At 40.8% G+C, this 23,575-nt stretch overlaps 1 pseudogene; it reads left to right on the top strand.

Annotated features, from left to right (window-relative positions):
* The first annotated feature begins 667 nt into the window (after nt 1-667).
* LOC133957404 (WD repeat-containing protein 19-like) overlaps nt 668-23,575 on the top strand; it is a 60,518-nt pseudogene continuing 37,610 nt past the window's right edge.

The following is a 23,575-nucleotide window of genomic DNA, read 5'->3' as shown; positions in this document are numbered from 1 at the left end:
CCGTCAGTTTGTGAAATCCCACCTCCACACAGCCGCAGCACTGTTTATCAGAACTGGGGAATGCGACTAATGGGCCGAAGACAAACTGGGGGAGTTGCTTCCCTTTTCTGTTCGGTGTGGCGACCTCATCCCTTGTACATATATTTAACAAGGCAGCTGTGCTGTGATTGGTCCTCTCCCCCTTTTTGTTGCGGATTGGTTGCATTTTGCTCATATCAAAGCTCTGCAGGGGTGAAACTGACCATATGCGATAACATCAACAAACCAAAGATGTCAGTTGTGTTTGCCGAAGTGACAGGAGGAATAATAATGAATCCACACTCCCACGTACATGCAAAGCACACTCCAACAAAGGCCAAACACAGAGAGGATTTGTTCTAACTAGAGGGCCATCGGCATTTATTGAATAATTTTCCGGAATTTAACCACTAAAACGCGACTAAATACACCGACACTTGAAAAGCTACAGTCAGTGATTATAACCCATTGTCCAGTGTTCCTACACACTCCTGGATGTGCAAATTAGAAACAAACAAAGTGGTTCAGAATGAGCTACACAAAAGATGCACACAACACTATTCCAGCCAATCGGCAACAGCGGGCATTTGTGCTTTGTGCATAGGAGAAAGAAGTACAGAGGAAACAGGGAGATGGGAGGAAAGGGGCAATGGGAGCAGGCGACGTTCTGAACTCTGCAACGCACACGTCTTTGGATGAGAAACAGTCCAAAGAGGAGGAGGTCAAAGAAAGTGTTGTGATCGTGCAAGACCGAGGGACACGTTTACATCCGCAATTGTCCGACAGCAGAGCAGCTTATCCCGACTTGGTTAGTCCACCATCAGGAACAGGTTTCAAAATTCTATATCTGGTCACTATAAATAAGAGGCCCATTGGCATTCAGCCGACTTTCTAGTTAGCCCTTGATGTCCTGTTGTTGTGTTTGTCGAGTCTCGCTTTCTGCTGGTTGATATGTTGAATATGGGAAACTACATCCTTCTCTTTGCATGTTAGCTTTGCAACAGCGGGTGTAGTGACATTTTGCAAATCCACAACCAGGGTTTAAGCCAGATCGAAACAGGCACCTATTGGATTGAATCCGGCACATTAGATGCGATGAAAATGTATCTCTGTTATTTTTTCATGTTACTTACTCTCTCTTTGTTTTATTTCTTATTTAAGTTACTCAAAATCCCCTCTTTGTATTTTATTTGATTTTTCCTGTTTATTTTTGGAAAGCAGCAGACGTGTATCACTCCACACAGCATGGCTCGAAGCACACGGAGGGAAGCTCTCTTTGCTGCCGCCACACTGTGATGGGACAGTGCGGCTCAGACCGTGAGGGATCAGCAGACAGGCAGAACACGTCACTTAGTTTTGTTTCTTAGCCTGCTTGCTTTCACGGTTGTAAATCGGCCCTAATCCCATCCCACCCACATCGTGGTTCCCCTCAGCCAGAAGGGGAAACAACAGGGAAGTGCAGAGACAGTTAATGAAAGAGAGATGTAAGCCATGAACAGCTGCTTCAGGAAAACCTCCCTCCTGCTGATTTTGACTGATTATTGCGATTGATCAGAATATTAAAGGGAAATAAATAATGATTTCTTTTGTTTTTACAGCTAGGAGCAGTGGTGTTGTCCAACGTGCTCACACCTCTCATTGGACATCGGCAGCACCGAGACTGATTATGGAAAATGTGTCCAGCGCTGTCTGTGTGCCTGTCATTCAGGGTGAGAGTGTGCATGTTCCACAACTCAGCGTCAGTATACATAAGTCATCTGGCCCAATCACCTCACCCCTTCTCAGGTTACTTCTCACCCTCAACCCACCAGAAAAAGCACATTGCAAAGCATACTTTGTCTCATTTTTTGCTTTTATCATTGTCTGTACAAATACCATATATTACATTTTTGTTTTGCTGTTGAGTTCAAATATCTATTATATCAATATATTGTTTTTCTCGAGAATGACTTACCCCCACTGTAATGCACATGATTACAAATTTTACAACGGCACCATGGGTGTGCAACATATATGTTTTTTTCATTCAAATTACCTTTTATTTTTTTCATTTCATTTCATTCTGTCTGAACTTTGCTTGGTTTTCAGATCACAGTATCATAAAAACTTTAATTCAGTCCCTAAAATGTGATTTTGAGTTCCCTTCCTCCATTTTAAATTTCAATCAAGGGATGACAGTTTCATTAAACTATCATTTTTATGTTAAGTACTTCTCCCTCTTCCACTTAAATTTCCTCTCTCCGAAAGGACCCTAATTGAAGTGTCCGACTGCTTTGACCTTGGAATGGTGATTTTAAACCGGGACATTTATCTCTGCCTTTGTCGCGAGTTTAACTTATGTCCTCTGATAAAACCTCTTCAGAGAGTCAAGCGTGCATCAATCTAATGGCTGTCAGCCTAATGCAATTTGTACAGCATAACTCATGGGCATTGTTAACTCAAAGTACATTAGTTCATGGACTTAGAGGAAGTAACAAACGGGATACTTGGTTGTAACACTCAATACAAAATTATTGCTTTTATGTAAAGAGGGATTACTACTATTCATACAGAACACTAAACTTGATATTTATAAATAATATTACAGCTTGTTGCAGATAAGCTAAGGAAGAATTGTATAGTTCTTTTGCAATTTCTGCTCTTTTTTGTAATATTCAACGTATTTTATTTGTTATGTCATTGGGTATCCATATTTTAAATGTAGGCAGACACATCTGAACAGTTTACATCAAAAATCTTTAAAAGAAACATTGAACTCGAGCAAAACAGTGATCTACTTTCTGTGTATTTGTTTCCAGCGATATTAATAATAAACCAAAGAACATTGCATCTAGCCCACAAAGCAATGTTCATCTATTTGCTGTGTACCCTGCAAATATTCCCTGCATCATCAGCCTATTGGTCGGTTTGGTTGTGTTCTGAGTATCCATATCTTCTTTCTTTATTTGGTTGTGTTGTTTTTCCATTTGCAGCTTCTTTGTCTATCTTGATTGTTTGAGTGTTTTTTTTTTTTCCTTTTAGGCTGTGGGGCGCACGTGTTATCAGATAGATGAAGATGTTTTCTGAATTTGCTTGTTTTTTTGTCTATTAACATGTGCTTTCTTGAGATGCTGTGCGCTCAGCTCTCAGGGCCACCGTATTGATCAAACGGTGCGCGAGTCTGAGCAATTTATTTCTGCACCAGATCAAAAGGCATAATAAAATACACATTGCAAACACTTGCGTCATTTTATTTATTGGTGAGCACAATGGATGACCATTTCCATGAAGAAGCCTTTTCTCTCTTTGAAGAATAGACTTCTCTTCTGTGGCCGTCGAGGTTGCTGCTGATGAAAGTTTAGGAATTTGAAACAACAATGAAGATTCAATGAAAGGATGGTTCACCTGTGGTCGTCTTAATGATTATCTACTGTGCGGCTTCAAGCCACCTCGTCACATTGATGTTTACCAATCATGTTTTTTATGTTAGATATTCAATATCAAGAGATCAAAGCTTGAGAGCGATAAGGGAAACTATTCAAATCAATATTTGCTTTCTTTCATCTTTATATAAAAGATGATAATATAACTCAACTGACATTTGGGTTTGGCTATACAAAATCTACACAGACAAGATACAGTTCTGATCACTTTGTTTCCCTGTGTGTGTGTGTGTGTGTGTGTGTGTGTGCACATGTGTTATAAGATGGCTGCAGCATCGGTCCAGGGGAGTCTTTTTTGGCTCGGCCCATCTGTTGATTGATCGGCCCACACATTGGATTGTAATGTTTGTTTACTACTGAAAGAAATTGATTACCTTCATTTGAATGGATGCTGGCCTCCTTGGATTGATTCATTTTTCAATACATCATCTATGGATTCGATTTTTATCAGGTCTTGAAAATGTCCTACTAACAAACAAGCAGAAAGGAAACACAGACACATAACCTTCTCGATGGATGTTATAATTTTGCCATATCTTAAAATCAGCCGTTTTAAAATGAAGTACTGTGACATTTCACAAATTTACATTCTTTCGCCGTGGATATTGACAACTCTACTGACCCCCCCCCCCCCCCCCCCCCGCTTTTGTGATATAGCTTCAGAGAAAACAAATCACTGTCTGCCATGTATTATATTGTACCCTGTAATTTGGCTCTATTCAGAGGATGTGGCATTTCCTTTAACAGAGATCACAGGCAATCTCGCATAATGGACACTCAAATGGACTCAATTTGCATTCTGGTGAAACCTGATGCAGGGTTTTCACATCCACTGGGCTGAGATGGTTCATTACTGTTTACTGGAGCCTCAACTAAATTCAAATTACAGGGATGTCTGATACAGGTCATGTCAGAAGCTGGACTTTAATTGAATGATTCAGAAAAAGTCAGATTTCAGCTTCTGACAGCTAATCTCCCATCATCTATCGTGAATCCACCATGATTATGCAGGATAGCTGACAAGGGAGGCCAGAGCAAGCGGGTGAACTTCTTGCAGGTCACTCAAACCAACCAATCATTGTGGCCTTTTTGGGTATATCACAACCAGTATGTTAGTTGTGTTAGATTTCCCAGTAATTAGCGGCCGTGAAGGCTGACTCATGCAATATTTGCACACAGCAATATTTCCCCTCTCTTTGTGGCTTGAAATGATTTTCACATCAGGGGATTTGTTCCGTCAATACTTTAAATGTTCAAGTCTAAGACAATTTTGCTGAACACGAGTAATAGATGAATATCTTGTCAACTCAGGCCTGTCGGGCATGAGGACATTGGCCCTGTGAGGCAGGAGGGTTGTCAGGGGATCGCTTGTTCCTGAACACTGCAACCAATCAGGGTTCCTGCACCAAAACTATATCGACACAGTCTATAGGCGAATGTCACTGAAGAGGCACAAAAACACAATAACACCACACAATGGAGTAATATGTTTTTCTCTCCAACACAAAGAGAAAATAACTGACAATGACTGGAAGTGTATTTCCAGCCTCCTCAGCATTTTATCTGATGTAACCCTGAATAGGTTTAGGGAGTGAGGTCTTTACCATACGAGCAAACATCTCAAGTGACAATGGAATCCAAGAATATCATGTAAATGTTGTAAATGTACAGATATTTATTATAGATATTCACAATTTGTTATACAAGTTCCTTGGAGATCAACTATTTAAATTCTCTCATTGTTCAGTTTGTAAAAAATAGAATGACCCATATAAAATGTCTTTGAGTAATGACAAATAGGCAGTAACTAATAGTAAAATATGGTTACATTATTAAAATCCAGTTCACTAACTACATGTGTATAAATTACCATGGAACAATGAGATAAGTCGCTTGAATTTGGGTTTTATCTGGTTACTTTTGCAGCCATAAGCCAATGAGCAGCAACCAAATCCGACTGGCTGTTAATACATATACAGAATAAAACAAATATAATTTGGCATCTCTTTCTTTATGTACACATTATAGTACCTCACAAAGAAACGTATATAAAAGTCCCTCACAATGTTTTTAAAATCCTTTACAACTATATTTGTGAGTGTCTGTAAAATTACACTGCAGATATAATACGTACTCTGCCACAAGGACTGACACATCTCTGTTGTTCAACTCAGCTATTGTTCATCTAATGGTCTATTTTCTTGTGTGAAGTGAAGTTTCAATTATCTAAAGGACACCATTATTCTTGAGACAAGTAAGTAATATGTGAATTACAGACAGTAGGTGGATGTGTAAAACTGCCCTGAATGTACAAATGTTGAATAGATTTAAAAGGAAAGGCAGAAACATTTTTGTTTTGGTAGCATACTAAAGACCCACAGCCCATTACTGTGGCTCTAATAGGGCATTTTGAGTAGAGAAAAATGTCATAACCGTCTGTAATTGCTTTTTTTCTTCTTTTTTCTGTTGTGTAGTTCGGTAGAAATTAACATGCTGAATATTTTACAGAATTTGTTGAGTATAAGGGCCGAACTGCAATTGCAATTTATGATAATTCAATTTGCGGTGTTCTCTCTGTGAAGTTGACTGTGTGTGTTCGAGAGCTCAGCGAGGACACTATCAAGATATTTCACTTGATACGTGTTAAAACCTCGTGACAATCGTCCCTGCCCTTCAGCCTTTTAGTCACTCTGACATTTCTGCTATTTAACTGTGTAGAGTGTCTCCGTGGCAAAATTGATGCGGTTGTTAAAGAGAGGTGGGGTGGATGGAATAGCACTGCATGATGTAAGGGTGCAGGGAGCACAAGAGGGCGAATGCATAACAGTAATATGAAGTGAGTAAGAGCATTGAAGTATAAATCATAACATGTGGAACTTGAATGGCACTCGGTGGAGTGCATACGTCTGCCAACGGCCGACGGTCCTGTTTAATTCAATCAAGCCGGACCAAATGGCACACATCGGGTATTCGTGCCCTAATTAAGCATTTTGTAAATCAGGTGCCATTAATTATTCCCTTGAAAATCAGCAAAATGTTTAATACAAATATTCTGTGTCTTCTAATGTCAGAGATAATAAACATGAAAATGACTTCGCCCCTTTGCCAAAGTCCACAGCAAAATTTAATTTGCTCGTCACTTCACCATCCGTCCACCAAGTCTGTGGAAATCCTTTCAGTGTAATCCTGCTGACTGTCAAACCAACCAACCATTAAAAAATAGGTGACATTGTTGGAGATTACAAAACAATATACACATTTATAAGTCGTGGAAGTTGTAATGAAAGTGAAATTAAGTACACGTCTCTCCTTCTGTTTCATCCTTTATTTATTTAATCACAGATAACACAAATGAACTCTATTGCTCTAAACAGAGAAAGGTATTGTCTTAAACCCTTTCAAGCATGTACAGCTCTACACATGCACAAATTACAAAGAAATTGCATCATTAAGATCTGAATGCAACTAGATTGAAGATAAACCGGACAATTTTTTGATTTTTTCTTAATCTTTTTGCAATAATAAATGTTTTCAGAAAGTTGACCTTGCTTGTGTTGGGAAAAACAAGGCCGGTTTATTTGTATAGAACATTTCAAAGAAGTATGAAAGTCAAAGTACTTCATACAAAGCAATACAATAATTACAAAAACACAAAAACTTGCATTGAGGACAAAGACTTGTCAATTACAATAAGGGAAGTTGCCATAGGCAGCTAGTGCAATATAATTTTAAAGACATTGGCACAACGGGTGTAAATAGAAAAGTTTTTATTTGAGTTTCCTGGCACCGAGAAGTTGAAGCCTCACATTTATATATTGTGAGCTGGTTTCATTTTCTCAGCGTTTACACCTTTGTCACTCTTTACCTTGTCAGAGTCCTTTTGTAATCATTTTCCAGCGCTCCCGCACTGTCAGGCCTCTCAAAATAAATTAATCGACACTCTTGTGATTCTGTATATCCCCCGTTTCTTGTCAAAGTTTCCATTATGCACATATCGCTCACTGTAAAATAATTGCTTAGACACAGCTTGCAGTCCATTTACTTGCGGTAAGCTTCCCATTAAACTTGCATAATGGTGAGATGGGTAGCATGTCAAGCACTGTAATGTAATGGCTTCACTTCACTGCCAAATATGGAATGACTTTGTGCCATACATCATTATAAAGGCAGAAATGCCAGACTTTGAGGGAGGCTGGCCACACATCTGCCAAAATCATCATGCATGAGTGAGAATACGACACAGTCCAAACTCGGAGTGTCTGGATGTTGCATGCATGCATAGTAGATAATTCCCTCAAACACTGAACCATTGTGACATGCAAGAAGCAGGCAGCTTTCTTTCCTAGCTGGAGGCGAAGGAATATACTTACTTGCAGAGTATACTAACTTGAATTTTAACTGGTACAGAATCTCACTTCCAGACATCTTTTCAATTCAAGGGAAAAACAATTTCCCAGGGTTAAAGTTAGTGCTAAACTAAAGAAAGGCAGTATAACTTGGGCTAGTCGGTTGATATGCAGACAAAAATACAAGTGGAACCGACAATAGAGAGACAGAGCTAGCTAGAACTTAGCACCAGTGAAACACACAAGGGTGGGGCAGACAATTGCAGGAATGGAGAACAGGACAAAAAGTCAAGACACATAAGGAAAATTCTTCCAAAGTAAAACAGGAAATTAAGGACAAACACAAAGAAATAACAATTCCAAAGTAGACTTACAAACATCTTCATCTACACACCCAAACAAAAGCTTCAAGGTCAAAAGGTTACACAAATGTCCTGTACATAGGCAACAACATAACAAGCAGTGTTGCGTTAAGATAAGTGTAGTCAGGACCATTTACATAATTTGTGTTTAAAACACGAGCAAACAGCCACACACAGTGCTTTCTTCTCAGTGAGTTGACATTGTTCTAATAGTGGTAGGTTCAACTATTATATATATATATATATATATATATATATATTTATATATATTCTGCTAAACATAGGTCATGTTACGATGTAGAAGTCGGTGTGGCTGAACGACAAAGGTGTTTATTTGTAAACAGTCACAAAGATAAACCATCACCAATCTCCCTTTCTTATCAACAAGGTGAATTTAAAACACCACTTGTGTGCACAAATAATGATTTGGGGGGGGGGGGGGGAGCAACAGCGTTCCAGCTGCAATCTGCTGAAGGTCAGTGCTCCTGTTTGGCGTCTTTGCTTTGTGGTTTCTTTAGACAGAGGTCGTCACGACACATTGTTTTCTCAAAGGCATCCATCAAAGCCATCTCCTTTGGCATTGATTACCTTGGCTCATTAAGAAGCCCTCTGAAGACCACCACGCCTCCATCTTACCCCCCCCCCATCCCCCTACGCACGCACACAAACACACATGCAGAGTACCACCACCACACGTGCACACCCACTCAATGACACATCTTCAATTTGTATAGTTAAACAGAGGCTCCCCAGGATTTAACTCTGCATGTGTATGAGTGTTTGTTTTTCATTTAAAAACCAATGTTAAACATCTGTGTACTGATACAATATTCTACTGTCCACTTGTTAAAGAATAGGATAGGAAGAAAATGATAACACAAAAAACAACAACGATGACAAAAACAATAACAATAAGTTCATGTTAACTTTACCTTCTTCACTGTGCAGGAATAAGCATGGACCACGTTCACGGTTAGATTTATGCTTTCAGAGGGTTTTGTACATTTCCGCATTATGTTGCAGCATCATCTTCTCGACACATCTCATCCAGAGCTGCTGCTGTCAGGTGAAATGTGTTGCAGGCGGGAGAACACACGCACCCACACTCAGTGGAGTCGAGACACAAGGGCTTGATTTTTTTTTCATTCCAACTACTCCATTTGAATCAATAGGGCCAGTGAAGCCTGATTGCATTCTGCAAGAAATTCTATTGAATGGTGACTTCGGTGCAACTCAAATCAATGCTATTTGTCGATCCAGGAAATTACTTGTGTCGTGAAACCTGAGACCGTAACAAGACAGGAATACGCTGCCAATGACATTTGTTTAAGAGGAGATTGTCTCCGGTTTCGAGGCCTCCCGACATCGCGTGGGATCGGTTTGATCTCTTGTTTCTCCATCTTCTGAGTGAGACCCTGACAGATCCTGAAAATCTGAACAAATAAAACGGGGACAACTTTGGCCGCACATTACCCGGGAACGATTAACCCAAATTAGTTTGATCCACCGCTGAATAGCCTGTAGATTAAAGCCATATTGACCGACTTAGTGTGGGGGACCGCAGTGTCATATTAGGGTTTTGGCACAGCCAGGTTAGTATGACATAGCTCAAGGAGAAAGTAATGGGACAGGGGAAGATGAGCCAGGAAAGGAGGCTCAAACGGATCAGGTAGCTGGCAGAGGGACACGTCACAGAGCATTGTCAAGGGGCAGGTATTTTTAGGCCCGACAGCCACAGTTCACTGGCACTTTTACAAAAAGGATTGTAGGGCGACTGCAAAAGATAGGGGGAGTGTAGGTGGCAGGAGAGAGCAAGGGACAGACAGATAGTGACAGGAGAAGGAGACAGAGAGGGAGAGTGAGCAATAATAATTGTCATTGAGGGAACCTTTGGTGTAAAATAACCAGTGGCAGAGACATGAGCGCAGCATGGGTCCCTCAGGGGCTTTACACACACTTCTTAATTTCAGGATGGTGCTGAAACTATTTGGTATGATAGTTTGGACTCAGCCAACATATTTCCCTGGGCCGCTGGAATCACTGCAATGACTCGCTGGTGTTTGTTTGAGCTGTTGAACACATTTGCATCTGTAATTGAGGAATAATTGCACTGACTCTTACAGGCCTGTGTGCTCCTACCACACAATAGGACCGCCGCAGCTCCACGGCTTCTACGTTTTATATGAAGTACAACTTGAATGCATTAATGGTGAATGAAATGAATTGAATGAAAGAGCGCTGAAGACGTGTTAACTGTAACAACACTGGAATGGAATTTTAGTATAATCTTGCTGAAGAACAAAAGTACCAGGGGGAAAACGTGTCCCTTACTTGGCAGAAGTACCCACTGGTAATAGACAGCAGCTTAACTGTTTAGGTGCGTACTGTATCAAATTCCTTTTTCTATAGATGTCACAATTTGGATTGAACACAACTTACTTCAAGAACAGAACTAGCAGTGAGTAAAAGTGGTATAATGTATGAGATCTTGTGTTTCGCTGGAATTAAAACAAACATAGAAGAACAAGGCCACATCTTTGGTGTACGTTAATGAGAAGGAATACAGAAAGGAGACACGAGCAGCAGCATCGTCAGCTGTAGCTCCTTCTGCGTTGGTAATAAATGTGGTGGCATATATCACACACAGAGGTGAAAGGCAGGCTCTACAATAAAATGAAAACCATCCAACCATTTGTTTTCATTCTTTTGTCTTACACGAGGCTTCATCGGTCGACTGTCAAAAGTCATAATGTGATTAAAAAAAAGAAAAAAGCCGGCTCTTCTCACGAGAAGTTGACACGGTGAATAATTGCTCAAAGTTAAAAGGCAGCAGACATTTCAAAACTAAATAACCATCACCACTGCCGGGTAAGCTTGACTGAGCAGCACATATATATAGCTTGGACACTTGTGTCAGTTAAAAACTATCAGCTAATTAGAACCACTCAAGTAACCAGTCAGCCGGGGTTTCTCAGGTGTACCGTGGCACAAGTGTTCACCGAGGGTTCTTTCCAATTTGTTAATTACTCCGCGTCCCCCTCGCCTCATCATCTGCTGTCGTCCGGCATGTGACCCGGAAATCAATTGAGGTCTAACGCCTCGGAAAATTTTCGGTTGGCGAGGGGGCACTGACGTTCCGAAATCTTCTCTCTCTCTCCGAATGAAGTGACCGACAGCAGGACTAAACAATCAAGCAGACAGCCAGGTTAACAGATGTCTCCTTCCCGCAGGACAAACAGATCTGCCATCCCATTCATTCTGCCGTCTAGAAGAAAAGCAATAATGTAATGGACTTGTGATTTCTGTTCTTCCCCAGGACCACTGAAGTGGGGGTGGTCGCGGCTCCGAGTGCAACTGGCCCCTCAAACACAAACCTCATGACCATTAGCAAGCACCGGCAATCATTACCAGACTCGCTATGGGAATTTCTCTTAATGATATTGAAATTTCAAGCAGTTGAAGATGAATTCCAGAGAGAGAGAGAGAGAGAGAGAGAGAGAGAGAGAGAGAGAGAGAGAGAGAGAGAGAGAGATGAGAGAGAGAGAGAGAGAGAGAGAGAGAGAGAGAGAGAGAGAGAGAGAGAGAGAGAGAGAGAGAGAGAGAGAGAGAGAGAGAGAGAGAGAGAGAGAGAGAGAGAGAGAATAAATCGAATTGTTTCATTATTGTCAAAATAAATCAAAACTGTACCTTGTAGATACGTTTTCTTGCCTCTCTGGTGTTTTTCACTCTCTTTTTCATCTCTGCACGGTTTCTTGAAATTTCGAGCCCTTTATTAGTTTAATTGGATTAATCTCCATTGCTCTTCAAGACCAGCCGTAACATAAACATGTGCAATTTGTGTGAGAAGGATTTCGGGTTCTGATTTGGTTTCTTTACTTTTTTGAGGGATTGGTTGGCTCTTGGAATGTACTACTGCTTTTAGTGATAATGCTTGTCCTAGACCTAGACCAAATTGATCCCTATAACCAACTGCTTAGCTTCTGTAAGATAGTCTCAGAACTTAAGGGAAAGGTAACATTGCACACTTCCTTTCTCTCTCACACACAAACGCCCACACTGACTCAGCTGACGCCACAATATCACCACTGATCACCACGAAATGATCCATTCATTTCTTAAATGAGTGTAATCTTTCTTCATAGCTGCGGCGGTTATTCATAATTTAGTTTGTTTTTCGTGCTGACACACACGATCTGAATTTCCCTCGGGATTAATAAAGTATCCATCTATCTATCTATCTGACACACACAGTGGGATCGGACACTGGGTAAAATCAACAGAATGTGTTAACAATGTGTCGAGGGATTCTGTCCCTAACTTTTTGATCCGTATAAACAGTTGATCACTATAACCGCGATGACTATATGTGGTTTTCCACTTTATCAAAAAATGTCAATTTAAGATATAGCTTTTTGTATGTCACTGTTTTTGAATAAAGAAATATAATTATTGTTGTTTGAGGGACAAGTGAAGGACCATTTGTGCGTTTGCATTCACTCATGATTTAAGGGAATATAACCTTTGTCACAGTGGTGTCAGTGTGGATGGCCGGGGGCTCGGGGTGAAGCATGGCAGCTCTGTCCCTGCTGTTGTTGACCAGTGACAAAAGTTCCAAATCACTCCAGGAGATATGATCAGCTTGGCAGTGCCTCGTTTCCATTGACAGTAACAGTGAGGGGAGAAATCAATTTCCTCCCAGATCTGCCATCCCCATGTGGCAACAACAGCTAGGTTGGTTTTGAGGAGGCAGCTGGCAAGCAGCGAGGTTCGTGCTTCTGCTCATTAAATTGACCCTCATGCCACATTGAAGTTTCCTCTACAAACTCAGATTATCCTTCACCTCCTTTCCTTCCACTCTCCCCCTCCATTATTATCTGTGCAGCATGCAAGCAGCTAGGTTTCAACAACTATTTAAACTCAACAGCCATTAGATTGACTGAAAATGTGTACGGTGTGTCGGCGGAGTGAAAATGATTTTGTCAAGAGTGTGTACATCGAGAGTGCATACGTTCATCCACATTGTTGAACACAGTTTAGAATATTCTTGGCATTATGCTATATATGATATTACACATACATCCATTATCTATTCTCCCCTTTCTATCCTGTGATGTAGTTTTAAATTAGCAGTTTAAGAACCCACTCCTCAATGCCTTGTCTCTGTAATGATATCAGAATAATACTATATTCCCGAGACTGACTTGTTTAGTGGCCTATCTCCTTGTCGTTTTATTAGGATTTATCATTCTGCTCTCAGCCTGAGTCCCATCGAGACACTCCCCGTATGCAGGGGAAAGATTTCTTGGCGAGGTGGATATGTCACTGTCACTTTTAGAGACGCATCAGTCAAACCTCCACATAATCATACACAGAGTTTACAGGATAGCACTTGAGTGAATGTACAAGTGCCATTGTCAAACCCAGACAGAACACTTTGCTAAATACTTATTTGTTATTAGTTGATTACAAGTTTCTGCCCTTGAACTGCACATGCATAAGAATGAATGAGGGGCTTTCCAGAGACCAAAACAGATCTAAAAGGTGAGTCAATAATGGACATAGACACAATTTATTTCATAAATGTTACTCCTGCTGGATATTAAGGTATTTGGTAGCTAATTATTTCAACATAATGACTGTGTAAGGCGGTGATAAAAGATGTGAATGGCCCAAAAAAATCTATTAACATAAGCGTAACCCCAAAGGATGGATTTTATGAGATTTAGAAAAACTGCTATTACACTTTATTTCTGGTTGAAGGTTATTTGAAATTGTGTTTTACCCACCGTCTAGACCATCTTCAGATATTCTTTTCACTGAGATATCTCTACAATTTCTAGCGTTCAGGGGAGGTAAAATTACATTTACAATCCATATCTGTCACGAAGATTCAAACTTACAAGAACAAAATACGCAGAGAGCCTCGGTATCCACCATGAAATATATGCTATATGTATCGCTTACTGGGAAGCATTCGTTCAACCTCCATTTTCTCATAGTTATAAGTAAGTCTCTTGAAATCCTGCCTCTTGCTTTATATGGTAACGGAAAAATTCTGAGAACTCCCCAGATTTAATCTTTACAACTTGAAATATGCATAAACCAGTTAAAAGACATGGGAAACTTTGAGGACAGGCTTCAGTCTCGAGTGATGCTTGGTGCCTCATCCTCATTATGTATCTCAAACTATGCCCAGGGGCCTCATTTTGACCAATGTTGATGTGAACACGGCCCCAAAATACATCACTAACACACACACACACACACACGCATGCACGCACACACACACACACACACACACACACACACACACACACACACACACACACACACTCAGTGAAAATGTTTTGCATCCATTCCTTGATGCTAATCTCACTTGAGGATTATACATTCTGAGAACAGTGATTCCCAGATGTCAGAGTCAGTGCTTATTTTCATGTTTCAGTGCAGAAGCCAGCAGTCTTGGGAACATAGTCATTATCATGCCGCTCTGTTACAATGCAATGCTTCCACTCGTTGCCCCCCCCCCCCTCCACGAGTCTTTCCAGCCTTCCCATTTCTCTCATGCCATTACTTGTGTACTCCTGTCTGTCCTGTGGTAAGGACACAACACACACCTTTGACAAGCCTTGCAACCACGCTGTATACGTGTATAAGTTTAACAATATTTTCCTTTTTTATTGTTACGTGCCAATTTTAGGGCGTGCTCATCGTACTGGAATTAGATATGACACCAACACTAAGCTCTCAATTTCAATCGGAATCAATTTTATGGGTATTGAGGCAACATATGGTCAATTATCTCAAGGTAATTTGCAGTCAAGACCTTCCAATATTCTAAAGGTTAAACCCAAGGGTTCCCACTGTGAGCAAGCACTTGGCGACTGTGGACAGGAAAAGCTCAAGACAGGAAAAAAAAAACTTCAAGCAGAACCAGTCTCAGGGTGGACGACCATCTGCCTCAATATGTTGAGTAGGTTGAATGGAGAGAAGGGGGCAGAAAGGAGAGAGAGGAGAGAAACAGGGGGAGATAGAGGAGTATAAGAAGGGGGGACAATACTGTTACTGCTGTAGTTAGAAGCACAATCAGACTGGTTGTTGGAGCTAATACAGTCTGAGCTCTCCTAGTTCTCCTAGTTTTGTTTCTTTAAATTTCCATTAACTGACTAAAACTTAAACCAGGAAAGTTAGCACGTACTCACTTATTCCATATTACCACAACACAGCACACGTCAGTGTGAGAAGAACTACCTGACTTGCACAACAGAAAACCAGAAGTCTACTTTGTCTCGTAAATGTGGTCCATGTCCCATCCGCTAACATGGAGGGGTCATTATTTATAACCTACACCGCAGCAAGCCACCAGATCAATCAAGCAGCTCCGGCTTCACTTGGGGAGCCGCTATGTCGTCCATCTATTTCAGGCAGTCTATGAGCACAACCCACAGTGTTATCCGCAGCAGCAACTGTATTAGTACCCCTTAATAATACTTCCACTAATACTACTACTACTACTGCTACTACTAATATCAATGATAGTAAAGTATGTTTGCCTTGTTTGTGTAAAATTGCCTTTTATTTGGCCAAAACGGTCTTGTTTCAAATCATTGTTTCTTCTCCGACGCAAACCAAATCCTTCCCCCTAGTTTTGTCGTAATCCGTTAAGTTTTTTTTGCGTAATCCTGCTAACAACCAAACAAACGCAGATGAAAAAACACCTCTTTGTCGGAGGTAAGTGAAGTGAACACGCTCTGCCCCAAAAAAGCGATTGTGCAGTCTGCCTCCTAGAATTGGATGATCTCACTTCCTTTGTCACACACACACACAGACACACAAGAAAAAACCTCACTAATTTCTTCCACAATAATCAGAAATCCTCTCCCAGCTCTGGAGCACATCTCCCTAATTAATGACTGAATTAAAAGCACTTGTGGGATTATGAACAGGGTCACATTTGTCCCTATTCAATCAGACAAGATATATATTTTGGGTAGCTCGTGGCAGAGCGGGGTAGAAGGCAAACATCGCAGTAATCACAGCTGCTGTTTTTTGAAGCGGACCTCCATCGTAATACTTTGGACGGGAAATTGCAGAGTAGATAGTATAATGTTCAGCGTACAGTGAGCACCGGTGTGTGTCCGAGGACTTGTCACCACGTTTAGGAATGCGAGGATCACTGACAGTACTCAGAGTCAGATTAAGAGTCTTGCGGCTGCAGAGAATCCAAGATCATTGGCGTCTCGCGGGACGGACGAGGGGAGAAATAAGTTTTCTACATCTGAGGCGAGACAAGTCGCTTTGTTTTTATCTGTTCAATGTCGTTGCCCCGGCCTCTCATTGGCTAATCAATGAAGCCCAAGAGGGCTCATCAGGCACCGAGGAATGTCAGCCAAAAGCCTTTGATCCGCTGACCTTCATCCACTGATGCTCCGGCAAAAATACCATAGAGAGTGATCCATGTTTGCATGCTTTTAATGGGCCTCGGAGGGCCTTGTTGACAGTCCTTTGGTTTCCAGAGGGTCAGTTCAGGAACTGTACCGAGCAGCCGTGACACGTGCCTCTGACATCTCCCCAGAGACTCGTGCTCCATCCTACACATGACAGTAAACTAAGAGGCTTATTAGTAATACATGATTAAGTGATTACGTGTTAAACAGTAAAATACTGATTACACCGGAAATGGAGCATGGGTTAAATATGGAAACATCAAACTCTAATTCCTTCAAGTGAGGCGGCAGGCTGCTCCGACATTTCGGTAACCTTTGCAGAGAGAGCGAGACGCACAGAAACACACACAACTGTATTTTTTAAACGACTAAACAGAATTAAGAGATTAATCTCAACGTGGTGATGGCGAAACACGTTTGTTCACTACAGGCCTTGTGTGTGTGTGTGTGTGTGTGGATGTGTGTGTGCACTCAGATGTTGTAATGGCACCCTGGCTAGGACGGAGAAACTGATTCGGCTCTCCGAGGCAACCATTTATCTTAATCTGGGGTGACCTAAATCCTCGACATCTCCTGCTGTACAGTTTCTTCCTTTAAAACAGAATTTCACACTCTGTCCTCCCGTGTACCATCCTTCTCTTAACTATAATTGATGACTGTAACCTTTTAATGGTCCACCATATTCATCCGAGGAGGAGCCCGCTGCGTGTTGTCCACGGAGAAGCACACAAAGAACGTGGCATCGCCGCTGCGTGGAAATGAAGAGGAGCAATGAGACAAGGTTTATTCAAGCATGTAACAAAAGGGTAATCTATAATCAGAGTGCCTGACACTGTGGGCAGATCTGCTGGATAAATCAGGAAAATGAGGACTGTGGCCACATTTCATGTGTTGGCTTTTGAATTGTGTATATGATGTCAGAGAGAAACAACACAGAACCGATGAAGAACGCTGACAATAAATATTTGGCATCTTGCAACACAACAATTTTAGCATTTGTTTGTTTTTTTTCCTTTCACTGCAATTCAATAAATACACTAAATGCTGCATTATTCAATGATATATACTGTGTATGCATTTAAACTATTGAATCATCATTATTATTGTTATTACTGTTGATCTTTTTGATACATTGTTTAGGGGTGTGTTTTTATCTTTGCCTTTCAAGGTGACCTTGAGGGCTCTGAAAGGCGCCGATGTATTATTATTATAATTTTTACTTCATAGTTTTGATCAAAGTAAATGGAAACCACCTTCATGGTCTTAGTCTATAACATTTTGATCCATTATTCAGTCCATCTTATTTGTCTTCATTACATCAATGCTGTCATTAATTTATTGACAGTTATCAGGTAATACACACATGTCGACAGCAAATCAATAAATCAGTCTTGAACTGAGGCTAAAGGCCATAAAATAGAATGCACTGCTTTGTAGCATGCTGGCTTTTACTGAGGCTTACATTGATTACTACAATAATAATAATAATAAAATAATAGTATTTTAATGAAAGTACGTCAGGTGACATCAGTAACGAGGTATCAAGGAGCCCAAAATGAGGAATAAATATAATTTGTGGAAGAAACAAAGAAGATGGCCTTTTTTTGTAGATGCTTTCAGGACCTCAGAGAAATGTACCATGAAAAGCCTGTTATGTTAAAACTGGACACAAGACAAGTGGGCGCTAACAAGCAACATTTCAAATGAAGCTCTGGAATAATAAAGATCATCTCTGATCAATATTTGACTGTTTCTCTCCTCGGTGGAAGAAATGAGAAAAGACTCAAAGGTGTGAAATCTCTATTCCTCACACCAACCCTGCGTTCCTCCCCCTGTCTCCCTCCTCCTCACGCCTCACAGATTACCAGATGAAGCGTTCAAAGACTGACCACATTCCAATCTGGACCGAAAACCAGCCATCCCTCTTTTCAACCCAGGTCTGAAACATTGTCAGAATAACACTCCACTGGTCTGTTGCTTGGTTTTTGTTATTCCTCAACTGTTTTGGTGAAATTCTAAATTTGTTGGGGCCTCAGGGAAAATAAAAACTATATCATGGAAAATACAATACTAAATTCATGAAAGTAAATATAGACATCAAACACATTGCGTTGTGTTATAACTCCTTGATTATCCTAGTAAGTCAATTGCCAACATCATGTTTAATATTAAACACACGTGTGCAGCTTATCCTCTGTTATAAATAGTGTTGGTGCCGTATTGTGTCAATCCATTTAATATTTAATAGGTCCTGTTGAAAGAAGAGTATGCGACTTTACACTTAAACTCCAGATTGAATAATTTAGAAGTTATAAATCATTGTCCTTCGCCCTGGTAGATGGAGATGACAGGATGTAACCGCCCTCAGAGACCTGTCCAGGCTCTTTTAGATTAAAAACAGAGGTCAGCCTCTCTGGGAATCTTGCCCCTTTGCTTCCTTATTCTTATGTTGAGCGCTTGTTACTTTGTCATTTGTCATTTATCACATGCTCAGTGTTAGACCTTTCTGAATTTTTTCACGAAAAAATGAAATTGAAGAACAGCAACTCGGAACCATTCTTTTTTTGTATCTATACTATTGCAACTATTACCACAGCTCAGTTGTGAAGACTTGTGGAGGTCATCCGGCCATTGCTAAGTTCTTAAAATGAATCCTTAGCGATATCAAGAACCGTCCTTTGTTAGTGAGTGCCTGTTCCCATGCCAACCTGTCAGTAGTACACAAGCCAAACTCCTGCTCCACAACCCTTAAACAAGAAATCAACAAATGGAAGCTGCTGTCACCAGGCAACCAACAATGCTTCTGGGATATTCCCAGTTTCAACACGAGGTTACCAGCTTACCAACTACTGCTTTGGTTTTTAGCCAAGGAGGTCTCTCCATTCTATCTGGGCTAATTGAGGCAGTCAAAGCCCATTTGTTTTTTCATGCCGCTATTGATGGCCGTGTTGATGTTGTTACAAGAAGCATCATCCTTAAAACTTTAGCAGACCTCAGTATCAGTTAGAAGCACACGATCCCACCGTAAAATATGATCTGCCATCAGTAATCGACTCAATACATTGGTCAGTTCATCATTATTAGTGGAGAGTGCTCATTTGTCACGTTGTGCGTCTTTGCATAGTCGTAAACCGATGCATGTTTTCTCCTGTTGGCAGAGAAGAGTTTATAAATTACCTTTTATCTGGACCCAGTTGTTGCAACGCGTGTTCAATCAAAGCCGATCCGTCGACTCAGAAGTCACGGCTTCTTACATGAGACGGATACGTTTAATTAAACTGTCGAGATGTGCTCCAATTTAACGTGTGCATATCAAATTCTGTCATAACGCTGCAAAGGTCATTCAGATTGGTACAGTAGAGCCACGAGTGTGAAGCCTTATCAGATGCCGAAACACTAAACACCCATTTATAATATTCTGAGACGAGATTTTATCAAAGTGACATTTGCTTAATCGCTTTTGTCTTGACAGTTATGAAGCAATCCCGAGAAATGCAACATTCCCGTTTTAAAATGAATCTATGCTGGTATTCAATTAGAAGTGAGTGGAAATATGCAGAAATAGAGGGCAACCTGAATAGATACAGTAACATTTTACATTTGCTTGTTGATCATCAAATTAATCGAAACACCACTTCTGATATTGTGAAAGCGCGGTGTTGACAATACCACAAATAATGTGAGAAAATCACCTTTGAATCCGCTTAGCAATGGCGTCCTATGTGTTTCTGCCACAAAATTGTATAGTTGGAGGCGTCTGAGTCAAAGCATTATCCCTCTGAATAAGTTCTGTAATGTGGAGGCACTGTGAGCAGCACCAGGCGCGACACAATTTGGATGGATACCCAGTGTGGCTTCAGCACTGCAGCATGAACATGACAAACAGGATGTTCAAACCTCAGATTGTCACATCTCCAGCCAGACTTGTTGGCAGAGCCGAGTGAAACCCCTCTGTTTTAATCTGAGACAAATGTGCAGGAGGGTGTGAGCAAAGAGGAAGAAAGGGCAGATCTAATTATGTTATGAGGGAAGGGGCAATGGGATAGAAGGGGGGGGGATAGAGGAAGGTGTTCACTTTCAGCTCCGGTCAGGCTCAGGCAGGTTTGGCCGCGGCACAGATGTGGTTTAACACCTTGTGTATGGAGACCGCCACAGCTTTGGATGCCTGAGGAAACACGCTGCCGCCTGGATTTGGAAGAAGTCGGCAAAAGAAACTGAAGCTTCTTGTATTTCCTCTCTGTGAACGCTCGCCACTTAAAATGTAGCCGTGCGCACACACGACTTGTTTTGTCGGGGGTTCTGATTTATAAAACTTGCCAACAGAGTGACAATAAACACACACAAAAAGCCCTGTGTTCACAACCCGCAACTCCCACAGTAACCGAATGTTTTTTTCTATCATTACATTTTCTGATTTATTTTCCATAAAAACTCCACATTCAAATCAGAGGTAGTCCCAATCTGCTGGAATTAAATGTGAAAAGATCATTGCGTGCATCGATTCTCGGGAATTTTGTTTTGTCTCTTCGCCACCGACAGACGTAACAGTGTGCGGTAATGGAAAACTTGATTATAGTCCCCATTAAACACAATGATTAGCTACATGATAGTCATATTAGGAAAACTGCAACGCATGTAGTGCTCTACGTGATGGATTGCAATATTTTTTTTTGTATGTAAGCAGTTTTAACGAATGCTTCGAAATAGTAAACAGCCTTTACTGCTTAGTTTTCACCGGACAAACTGATTAATGATTATTATAGGAACGTTATAAAAATATATATGCACGTAATATAAAAGTAAACCTTGCATGTTAACGTACGGACACACATAAACATGTCGACACAAGCTTTTAGCAAAACATATATATGTTTTCTTACCAAAGGGTGTGATGTGAGGTCGACCTAGCCAGAAGCACAGTGGCCTGACACTGAATTACTGTGATGGTCAAGGTGATGGATGAGTGTGTGCATCTGCCATCAAGTCTGGCCACTTCTGTCCGAGGGGCAGAAAGTATTTCTTACAGCTTGTTTTATTGATCAGTGTTGCAGTGTTTGGCTTCGGTCTTATCCCAAGGTGCAGCTTAACCAAACTAATGCTTTACCTGTAATCTAATGTGACTAATACTGCGACATCAATAATGTGCTATTAGTGATGCTAAGCCCAAGATAAGTGGTATCCTTTTTAAACATTTCACATTGCTCGCTACCTTTGTTCAAATAGCAAATAATAGAATGAAGAATTAAGAGAACCACTTAAGATGTATTACACATTCTAAAATATTGTGGTAGGATAACTAGACCTTTAGTAATTACTATATAGTTAAGTCTACACAAGCTAAGGCATCAGAGAAATGAAACAATCTTAATTCCCAAGGTTCAAATAAGTAAAGTTTCCTGCAGCGTCCTTGTAGCCGAGAGAACACAATAGAATAGGTAAACATACAAACACAAACAGCAGTAACTACACAATTTACTTGAGTGAGGGCCAGGATGTTTTTTTACAAGAGCACTTCGAAGAGTGCAAAACCTGCTTGATTTCAAAATAATAGTCATCGTGTGTTAGTGTATGGAAATTGTGATGAGAGGTCCTCGTCCTGATCGGCCACTCTTTGCCTTTTTCCTGAGGTTGAGTGGATGAATGGGTCAGAATATGACAATTCAGAGGAAGGGAGAAACCTGACATTTTTGTAGCAGCAAGTACAGTTATAGTTTTAACACCATATGCTCATACATGCAGGTTTGAAAATCATGTCTAAACCATATGTGTATATAAAGATGGATGACGTGTCTCTGCTCCATCCTGATGTACAAAATGAGGCTCAAACATCACAGAGGGGTGCAGCCATCTTGTGCCCTTTTGACGATTTGGGGTCATGAGTCCCGTTATACAGGCTCTCAACCAATCCCAGGCCAGTCTCAGCTGTCAATCATGTCAACTCACCCGGTGATTTATTCAAACCAATTTTAGTGGATAAAAAAAAAGAAGAAATGCATAAAATTACAAAAAAACTGCTTTGGGAAAACTTTAACTTTTCAGGGTTGATGACCTGCACTGCAGCTGGACACCAGGGGGCGATCAAGATGGTATTTGCTTTAATTTTGAGAAGCCGTCATGTCGTTCATCTACATATACAGTTTTGTAGGATAACACCTACTTAAAAATTACCGTGGAAATATTTCATTTGACTTTCCAGATTAGACTAGTTCGCCTCTCTGCTCGGACAGAGTTGGTAGCCAGTTAGCATGGCGAGCATCGTTAGCGTAGCCATGGCACACCGTGTGTTCAACATAGACTGTGGCACAGTCTCTGCACATCAAGTTCAAGAAGGTGATTATCTATATCCTGTTTTGCAAATGGGTAAGTTGCATCACAGTGTTTGTGCATGTCAATATATACAGTACAAAGACAATAACAGTCTTTTTTTAATAGCTCATCAGATTTCAACGTGCCTTGTTTAATTATATATTTAATGGTTCACAAAACAACATCCCCACTTGCTGAGCCCTCCATAACAATCCCTCCACAGAGCAGGCGAGGCAGCGAGCCTCGTTCAGTCAGAGCACACAGGGAGCCTGCAGGGAATTTCACAAACTGAAACCTTTGGCCCATGAACTTCTGTTCATAAATGACACTGGACCCTGTTTTCACAGAGTTCCGTAAAATAATTCCTCTTTTTCGGGAAGGCAGTTCGATGTAGGGGGAACAAGGTGCCGGACGCTGCACTCTGCCCTGCAACAGATGTTACGGAATGGAAATGTACCTCGTAGGCTGCACAATGCATTTCATATGATGAGGGCCCTTTTTTTCCTGCCCTGAAACAAATAAATATATAGAGTTATATAAGAAAAAATACTGTGTGAGATAGAGTATGGAAGTTTTACATCACCCGCATGCACCCTTTCCTCATAATGTAATAATGTAAATAATGAAATGCTGGTCATCCATGGCCCACTCTAACCATCAGATGAATCCTTGCA

The sequence above is a fragment of the Platichthys flesus genome, chromosome 1, assembly GCF_949316205.1.
Source record: "Platichthys flesus chromosome 1, fPlaFle2.1, whole genome shotgun sequence".
In the NCBI taxonomy this organism is placed as follows: Eukaryota; Metazoa; Chordata; class Actinopteri; order Pleuronectiformes; family Pleuronectidae; genus Platichthys; species Platichthys flesus.
This window is presented reverse-complemented; position numbering and strand designations above follow the sequence as displayed.